This window comes from Bidens hawaiensis, unplaced genomic scaffold (assembly GCF_021521415.1).
Source record: "Bidens hawaiensis isolate Kalapana, Puna unplaced genomic scaffold, B.hawaiensis_p1.1 tig00005306_1, whole genome shotgun sequence".
NCBI lineage: Eukaryota > Viridiplantae > Streptophyta > Magnoliopsida > Asterales > Asteraceae > Bidens > Bidens hawaiensis.
Window position 1 is genome coordinate 1,120,373 of NW_027491337.1, and position 8,792 is coordinate 1,129,164.

The following is an 8,792-nucleotide window of genomic DNA, read 5'->3' on the forward strand; positions in this document are numbered from 1 at the left end:
GGCCTTGCTTTTTTAACAAAGCTTATAGCTTTTTAACCTTTTTTACAAAATAAGCTTAATTTGGTTTTTGGTTTAGCCTTTTAAGCTTAAGCTTATTAGCTTATATAGGCTAATTTGAAGAATCTTTTTAAAGATGATTTTTTAGCTTATTTTAATAAGCTTATTTGTGTAAGGAAATAAGCATAAGCCAAAAAATGAAAGCTAGGCCAAACACCCCCAAAGATGGCGTGGAATAATAGAAAGTACGTATGGAGTTGTGATGGCCGAACAATGACTAGGGTGGTCGTTTTTCTAGCTAGTGAGTTTTCAGTGGAACAACCACAGTGGTGGTTTGGCCTTAACTAAAGTGTTGTAGTGTTAGAATGGGATAAAAAGATGAATAAAAAGAAAGCGAAAATTCCCTAAATAACCCTTTGTGGAGAGAGAAAGTGGGAAATAGCCCAAAATCTCTACATATTCCCAAAATAGCCCACTAAATTTGGGGTGAGGCGAAGAGATGTGACGAAATCTTTAAACCAATAGAAATCTGACAAGTGTATTTTTTTAAAAAATTCTACGGGTTATTTGAAAATGTTGGGGGACCAGTCCATATCTTCCACTAATTGTTCTTCTAATAAATTAGTCTTGTCCGACAGTATAATAATGTTTCTATCAGATTCCTTCAAATTCCAAAAAACTTGGGAAAATGTGCCTTTAAACTCTGCATTTCAAAATGCATTTGGGGTGAATTTGTAATAAGAAGACAATAATTTTAAAAATATTGAGGGACATGTCCATATTTCTTCACTAAATCTTATTCTTTCAAGCTGTCTTGCCAGATGTTTTATAAACAAATGGAAAAATGTGCATTTCAAGACACATATTTGTTAAATTTGTACTAAGGAGACGATATTATATTTAAATTCTTACGGGTCCGTCCATATTTTACATTATATATAGAATCTCATCTTCCTCAATAATTCACGTCTCTTCCACAATCAACTCTAACACTTGTTCTTGAATTAAAACCATGAAGTTTAAGAAGGGAGATCATGTGAAGGTTATGTGTAAGGCCCGGTTTTGTTTATTAGTCTTTCGTATTTGTATTATGTTAGTTTACGTTTACATGTATTCGGCCCGAATCCTTGTGTAATTGGTGCCCATTGGGCTTTTATCAATAAAAAGGTGTATGACAATACACACACTATATAAGTGTGTGTATAGGATACACCAAGAGTAAACCTTGCAAAAAGTTATCTTTTTCTCTCAAACTCTCTCTTCCTCCCTCCCTCTAAAACTCACGGAAATAGCACCCTACACCACACGATCCAAGATTTCGGTCCTTGCTAGTTGTTTCCGCCAACTTGTAGAGAGGTTGATCCAAGACGACTAGTAATTAGTTTGTTGTGTTGTTTGATCCGGTCACGGGACCTACAATTGGTATCAGATCTTTCGGGCTATACTAGTTGTAGATCTTGGGTCACAACCTTGGATTTTGGTCTTGTGTGTGTGAAAAGACGGATTTTCAAGAAAATAAGTGGGTTCGGGTTCATTTGTTCTTCAATGTTTTAAGAAAATAAACTTTATTCATGTTCAAGAATGATAAATTTTGGTTGAAAAGTTTGTGTTTGTGGTGTTTGAATCTCAAAAATTTGGTGTTTGTGTTTGTGTGTGTGACAATCACCAAAGATTACTACAAAAGTTGTGTCATACATGCAAATGGAATGTATTGTAAATGTGATAGGAAAGAAAGTTGATGACTTCCCTTGTTTGGATTCGAATACAAATGAGAAATTCGAATACAATCATTGTTAGAATACAATTGGCTGTTAGAATACAATTGTATGTTCAATTACTTTCACTTGGTTCGAATACATTGTGACCTTTTGAATACATCTTGTTAGTAATCTTTCTAAGGACATTGTATTCTAATTTAGTTCATTTTGAATACAATTGTTCTATTCGATTACAATCTCCACATTCGAATACAAGTTGGCATTCGCATACATTCTCTGTCTCGATTACAATCATTCCATTCACATACAATACCTGGTTCGAATACAATCACTTGTTCGATTACTTCCACTTGTTCGATTTCTTTCACTTGTTCGCATACATTGTTCATTCGCATACATATGCTCATTATATTACTTTCCCTCAATTTGAATAAAACATTGAATTCGAATAAAATCTTTGTTGTCCATTTTTCTCTAAGGCAATTGCATTCTAACCAAGCTCAGTTAGAATACAAAATTGATTTGAATACAATTTCCATTAGAATACATTGGACTTAGTTTTTGAGCAGATTTTGAGAAATGGCAAATTCTATTCCTATTGGTGCAAGTAATGAAGCTATACAATATGTGATGTTTGAAAACGAGGATGGAACCACGTCTAAGCCCCCAAAGATGATGAAGTGGGACTGTGATTTCGATGAGTTTAAGTGGAGATTTCAGAACTACCTCAAGATTATCGATCACAATCTTATTAGACCCCTTGTACAAGGTCCACATCGTCCTATGACAACTGGTACTGATGGTGAGGTTCCCAAAACAGTAGCTAATTGCAATGAAGATGATAGAAGAATGCTTGCTGAAGATCAAAAGGCTTATGTTGTCCTAAATGTTTTCTTTCACAGGAAATTGCCCTGACATTGAGAGATTACACCACTTCAAAGACTCTGTGGGAGGCCTTGGTGAACAAGTTTGAAGGAAATTGGGAAATGAGAAACAGTCATAAAGGAATGTTGAAGGGAGAGTTCAACTACATTCAAGGAGAAATGATTGATAATCTTATCTCTAGATTTGAACTGTTGATTACCAAAATCAATGGTGCTAGGATTGAATACGATCAAATTGAGATAAATGACAAGCTTCTCAACTCTCTCCCTTATTCCTGGAGTAGCAGTGTTATCACAATCGGGAGAACTTCAAACCTTCATCTCATGAGTTTATCTGATCTGACCTCAGTCATCAAGTCGTTTGTGATGGACAAGAAGTTGAGGATGAACAATCACATTAGTTCCCTCTCAAAGGCTGGTATGGCAACTGGAACAGGTGTGAGCTCTACATTCTTGATTCAAGCCAACACTACTGCTCAAAATCCAAGCTCAAGCTTCAACAATACTGGTGTATCTCAAGCCTCGTCAAGTTCCAACTCAAGCTCCTTTCAGTATGCTATTGATCAATCCATAGCTCAAGCACTTAAAGCTCATGGAATCAAGCCTACTCCAAGCACTCCAGCATACACTGCTTCAAAGCCCCTCTCTGCTGATAACTCCAATGGGGCTTTGTTGCTACAACTGTGGAGAGCTAGGTCACTTTGCACGTGAATGCACAAATCCTCCAATGGTTGTGGGAGACATCAAGATCACTGAGATGTCTGACAATCAAATTGCTAGGAGGCCTGACAAGAGAATCATCCCAAACTACTCCTCGAAGCCAAGGGTCCCAAGAATCAATCAAGGAAGCTCATCAAATGGGAACTTCGAGTCGAGCTCTAAGGCGATGATTTCTAGGAATGTCGATTCAACTGCACCCGATTGGGAAGGGGATCAATTTGAAGACTTAAAGAATCCTCTGAACTTTGCTGGGATGGCATTCACCGATCAGGCTAGCACCTCTTCAAGCACCTCAGATGGGATTCCTACATCTGCCGCGCTCATTCCCGAGGTACACAAACTTTGCACTCAAGAATGTATTGATAAAATTCTTCACTATAGAAACCACAATGCTAAAATTCGTGAACAAATAGATAGCATTAGAGTTCAGAATGAAGACCTTAAAAATGCTGCAAAGATTTACGCTATTAGAATTAACACTTATGGTAATTGTTTTGGACAAAAATCTACTAAGGATAATGTATCCAAATCCGTAATTGTGAGGGATAGTGCTATAGAGATTATAATGAATATACGAACAAAATGGAGATGAACACTGTAATTTGTTGCGAAGAAAAACCCTTTAATCTTAATTAGATTAAAGGAAAAAAACCCCGGGTGATGACAACTTGTCTATCACCATTTCATTAATATGTAAAATGAGGATACAAGGTTGGAGATTATGATCAGTGTTTACAATAATTCTAAGTGTGTGTGTGTATTGCTGATTTCGTAGAGAGCAGAGTGTGTTTCGTAGCTGATCTTAGCCTCAATATATACATAAAAGATAATAACTCAATGACTTTAATAATAATAAAGGTATTAATTAAGTTTCCTAAAAATCCTCCATTGTCTTCAATATAAACGTAACAGCCACTTTGACCACGTGCTCCATCACTCAGGCTGCGAAATAGAGGGTAGACCAGGTCTCTTAGCCATTACATCTATCAGATATAATGTTATACATAGGAAATAATCGTTAGTAAATAATAAGTATTGAGGATCCTTGATCCTGACGGGATCTGATTAAGGATAACTAATCCAAGAACATATGCCAGGATAACGTATCCACAATGTCAAATTTCTGTGCACTAACAATTTCCCCCCAAAATGGCGGCTGTGATAAGATCACAGCTGTCATTTTTCCTTTGTTCAAACTTCCTGCAAAATATATGAGATTTGACAAGCTGGATATAACTGTTAAATGTCAATAGATTTTCCTTGAGAACTTCCCTTCTGGCTGTATATCCTTCTCCCTGCAAATCATGAACAAATAGTAACACCTATTTAACACAGGTATATGGTCGATTTTTATGTGGTTTAATCCAGGTTAAGGATTTTGGATAAGTCCAGGTGACTTATGTTTTAAAACTTTTGACTATTCACTTGTTACTTGTTATTTTGAAAGTTTGTTTGATATAGCTTTAGTCTCATTGAAAGTTTTAAGAAATAATCTTGAGTAAAATTTTTAGGATAGAATATCCTTATGAAGAATAATTATAAAATTTTTAGGATAGAATATCCTTGTAGAAATAATTCTAAGATTTTAAATACTTAAGCGAATAGGTTTATAAGGACCTCAGCTAAACAATTATAAATTGACAAGTAAAAATCATACTAGAAGGTTTTGTTAGATCTAAGTTACCATAAGTAGTGACTTTTCCGTGTTCTTTGAAGAAATAAGTTACGGATGTTGAATCCATAAGTCTTGATTCTCTTAATTGAACTTAGAACATCTGTTGCAAAGAAATTATAAGATTAATTGGGTTTAGACCCATCAAACTGGGGACAATCCCATTAAATAAATTGTGGTCAAGCCCGTGCAACTGGGGACGAGCCCGTGAACTGGGGACAAGCCCAAATATCCTGATGTTAAACTGGGGGCAAGCCCAAAACTGGGGACAAGCCCAAACTGTGGACTAGCCCAAAGATACGGATGTCAACTGGGGACTCGCCCAAACTAGGATTTAGCCCAAACTTGAGATAACATGAAAATTTTATAAACCGGTGGTATGGTACGTCTACCATAAATCGTAGGATCCACCATATAGCCGAAGAAAACGAAATTGTCAGCCAATAAGCGTGTACTGGTCCCGCTGCCCCGGACTATACGTTGGATAGCGTGCGCTTCATGAGAGAGTGTAGAAACTCTAATTCGTAAGAAAGGTGAAAACCTTTAAACCTTAAAGGATATGACCATCGGGGGTCATACCCACTCGTGGGGTAGGCCAATGGAAATTGTTTAGTACCTTAAATGTAAAGGAGAGATGGCCAACCTCTTGATCATCAAAGATATTACTAGAACCCTCAATAAAATGCTAAGTATATATTATCCTTGAATTAATAATAAGAACCTGAAATGAATAAGTGATCAGTTAGATATTACCAATTTTAGGATTCTTGACCCTTTTAGGATACTCGATCCTCTGAGGATACTTGACCCTGATCTGAAAAAGTACTTCTTGAGATGGATAGCCTTCCATGCTCTTGGTAACCTATTGCCTTTCATAGTGAGCAAATGATATGCCCCCTTTCCTGCCTCCGAATCGATAACATAAGGACCTTTCCACTTTGGTGCTAGCTTTCCATCTGCCGGATTGGTTGTATTTTGGAAGGCTTTCCTCAATATCAGATCTCCTTCTTGAAATCTTTTGATCCTTACACTCTTGTTGTATGCCCCAGCTACCCTTTTTTGATAAGCTGCCATTCTGATCTTGGCTAAGTCTCTGAGTTCTTCCACAATATCCAAGTCTTCAAGAAGGATTTCTCTATTGGCCTCAGGATCACAGATGCTTGTTCTGGCTGTAGGAACCACCATTTCTGTAGGGATTACTGCTTCAGATCCAAACACCAATGAGAAGGGTGTTTGGCCTGTTGCATTTTTTGGTGTCGTCCTGTCGCCCCAAAGTACATATGGTAGCTCTTCGGCCCATTTTCCTTTCTTGGGTCCTAGCTTCTTTATCAAGTTGTTGATGATTATCTTGTTTCTTGACTCTGCTTGACCATTAGCTTGAGGATGCACTGGAGTAGAGGTAATCATCTTGATGCCCCAACTTTCACAAAAGTTAGTAGTTCTTTTCCCAATAAACTGGGATCCATTATCACAAACAATTTCAGATGGGATACCAAATCTAGTTATAATATTTCTTTTTATGAAGGATATGACTTCCCTTTCCCAGACTTGTACGAATGTTTCTGCTTCAATCCATTTAGAGAAGTAGTCTGTCATAGCAAGCATAAAGACCTTTCCACCTGATGCCTTTGGTAGCTTGCCAACAATATCCATTCCCCATTTCATGAATGGCCACAAAGAGGATATAGAATACATTGGTTCTGCTGGCTGATGAAGGATGTTTGCATGCCTTTGACAAGCATCACACTTCTTTGAGTACTCCATTGCATACTTCTTCATCGTCGACCAGAAGTACCCAGTCCTAAGTATCCTGGAGAATAATTTTCTCCCCCTTGTGTGGTTGCCGCAATCGCCCTCGTTGAAGTCTTGGAGTACCTCTTGTATTTCAGGATCCTCAATGCATCTCAAATAGGGACCTGCAAGAGAGTTTCTACATACAATATCTTGTAAAATAATGAATTGTGATACCTTCAACCTGAAAGCTTTAGGATTTTCCACTGTAGGGATTTCTCCATCTTGAAGGAACTTCTTAATTGGAAGGATCCAAGATCATGCTTTTTGGGAGGATTGTGGATCCTTATATTTTTCTGTGCAATCCACTGTTTCCTCCACAACTTCCTGCTTTCTAATTGCTAGAGACAATATATAAATGATAGGTATCTTTACATCATCTGGGATTGTGGAACCCTAGAAATCGATCTCGGATCTAGGATCTAATAATTATTAAACGGATCTAGTTCATGATACTATTGATTATATTATAGGTTGTATATATTTGTATTAATTATCTATATTAGGTGTATGTATGTATAATTAGATTGAATACATTAATGAAGCTTGAGAGAGAAATGGACAGAGGTTCGTTAACTTTAACTCAAAACTTAAATTAAACAGTGGAGACAACCATTATATATAGAAGACGGGTCTAGTTCATTAACATTCCATAACGAACTAGACATCGTCTTCGTTACATTACATTAACAATAATAGACTTAACGAAACACCCCCTGATTCGTTAAACATCCTTAACGAATCAGGAGGGACTTAACTTAAGGGATAGTTCATTAAACATCCTTAACGAACTAGCATGTTCCACTAACGAACTAGCTTAAATATAAATAACTTTTACATTAAATAAACGATAAATACAAAGACTCGAGACGAAAAACCGTGTACTAACAGACACCCCCTCGTCTTGAGCTCTTTGTCTTTAAATTACATGAAGTGTCTTATTTGCCAATCTCTGCAGCTGTGAATACCATGTTCATGACACACCCGAACAACACGTTAAAACTGCATTGCTAGGTCATAGTCTTCACGACGCTCTATCAATATCTTATTCTTAAATAGTACGTCATTGTCGGTCTCTGTCAAGTTCACGAGCCACATTGGATCAATGATCTTTATCAGCTCGGTCTTTAAGCCTTTACCCAACACAATAACGGCCTCGCCAGTTCGGTTGTCGTAATACCAGTGGTTGAAAGATAACCACGTATGTTGGTTCGGCGTCTTCACCGGAACACGCTTCATGGTCTTTGGCGGCTTTACCTTAAGAACTAACTTCCTCCAACCTGTCCTTGGATCGATATCATTGATACGCTTGTGGATTGGAATCTGTGGCTTAAAAAATGTAAATCCGTGGTTCACCTCAAACAGCAAGTGTTGGTGAAACCGACTTGCATGGTGATTCCCGTTACGGTTAATAAACGGACGATACGCCAGAGTACGTACATCCCATCTTGGTAATAAGAGGACGTCAGACATCCTTTCATAGTACTGAACGCCCTTCTCCCATTTGATAATACATACTTTTAATTCAGAATCATAAAGCCAAGAAATAATATCACCTTGAACTTTTGACACGGCCTTGAAGGAAGTCATTTTGTTGGCCTTGGCGCGTGCAATGGCTTCTTTCAATTCTTGATCAACGTATCTGTGCGCATTAATAATCTTACGAGCCCTCTTGCCTCGACTAGCAAACCAACTCTGAATATCAGCAACAGAAGGATTGGGCTTTGAATCGACTCTTGTATCAACAACATTCTTGTCCTTTGATACCTTATCCAGATGATCTTCGGATGCTTTTATGTTTTCTTCTGTAAATACTGGAGCACCCTGATCAACGTTAGAGTGTTGAAATAAGTCAGGATACTCCTCAACCGTTACATCCTCAATCTCCACCTCCTCGTCCTCATAAATAAATGCCGTACTCATCTCAACAGTCGGATCATTTAAGATCTTTTCATCATTCATAACCTCCACATCGTCCTCAGCCTCTAACACGGTTAATTCATCATCATT